Here is a 1363-nt window from a genome sequence, read left to right as displayed (position 1 = left end):
TGGGTGCTGTTAGACACAGATTTCTTGTTGCTGTTTTTGTTTTTGCTTTTTGTCCTTGTTGGTGTAGAATCTCTCTCCCGGAAAAGGTTCAATGTTCATGTAATTTCAGACTGTCGTTCTCTTGTTTCACTTGTTGGTTTGTTTGTGGACCTCGAAGCAGAAAGATGGATGGATAAGTTGTCTCTTCACTTACGTTGCATAGTGGTCAAAGCTACCCAGGTACTCCAGAGCAGCCTGGTAGCAGAACTGGTACTCGTCCTGGGGGAGACACAGACAAAAGAAATGTGTAAGTGTTATAAACACACAGGTACTATTTTCAGCTGGCTGAAAATAGTACTATTGTAAAAGAGGCTTTACTAAAATCTGACTTTACTGCATGTTGGGAACATTGTCATATCTAAAAAGTATGTAATTGTAAACATGTGTTTTCTGGTTTTTAAATTTGCAATGTCTGCCCAATGAAAAGCGTTTACTTTGCGTGGATAATGTTGAAATGGAATTGAATTGTGAGTTTATAAAATTCTATTAACACAAATAATGAAATTAAAGTAAATACATATACATAATGTAAATACAATAAACCCAGATAAACAAACAAATTAAAAGCCTGGGATTGTCACACAGTGAAAACAAACCTGCTTTGATGAACTCAATAAAGAATACAAATAATGTTTTATGTATTATCCATTCCTGGACATAAGTAATAATTATATCCAGGAATGCAAAACAAAATGAGTATATGTAGTATTTTTAGTTTTTTCAAATGTAAAACTGTCAAACTGGAAAAACTGTTTAAGGATGATCAAAAATATAAAAGTATAGGCCTACTTTAAGGAAATCAAAGAGTTAAAAACAATTGGCTTAAAATGATGAATAACAGACAGAAATAACAGTAAAAATAATATTGGATGTAATATTGGACTGATATCAATATTGCTTTAACCATTCCTAATAGTGTGCAGTACCAGTGCTCTCCCTGCTCGTGTCTCTGCCATGCTTAATGAATCTTGTTACTCTGCCATGTTTAATGAATCAGTGTTTACCTCAGTCTGCACCATGGCTGGTCTCTGTGTCCGCAGCATTTTGACAGTCTGGAAGATGTCCACTGCCCCTTCATAACGCATCCTCTCCAGCACAATACTCAGAGTGATGAAGACACCTGTCCGTCCCACGCCAGCACTACAGGCATACAGGAAAACATTCTGCTATAGTTTACAGTGAAGAGCACTGACATCAATGTGCTGCATTCTGACAGGCCTAGTGTAGTAACCATGATGAAGCCTGCTGCATACCTGCAGTGAACGCTGATTGGTCCATCCTGACCAAACTGCTCCTTGGTTTTGTGCACTTGGCCAATGAAATC

General features: G+C 37.3%; 1 long non-coding RNA gene across 1 annotated transcript; it reads right to left on the bottom strand.

The window, feature by feature from the left end:
• Positions 1-7: 7 nt before the first annotated feature.
• On the bottom strand, positions 8-1362 carry LOC111670015 (uncharacterized). Its single transcript, XR_002761832.2, has 3 exons — positions 1293-1362; positions 1044-1179; positions 8-258 (listed from the first exon to the last, which is right to left on the bottom strand). It is a non-coding gene; the product is annotated as an uncharacterized LOC111670015 (long non-coding RNA).
• Position 1363: the final 1 nt, after the last annotated feature.

This window comes from Seriola lalandi, unplaced genomic scaffold (genome assembly GCF_002814215.2).
Source record: "Seriola lalandi dorsalis isolate HSWRI2012SDOR001 ecotype SW California unplaced genomic scaffold, Sedor1 jcf7180002005387, whole genome shotgun sequence".
NCBI lineage: Eukaryota > Metazoa > Chordata > Actinopteri > Carangiformes > Carangidae > Seriola > Seriola lalandi.
This window is presented reverse-complemented; position numbering and strand designations above follow the sequence as displayed.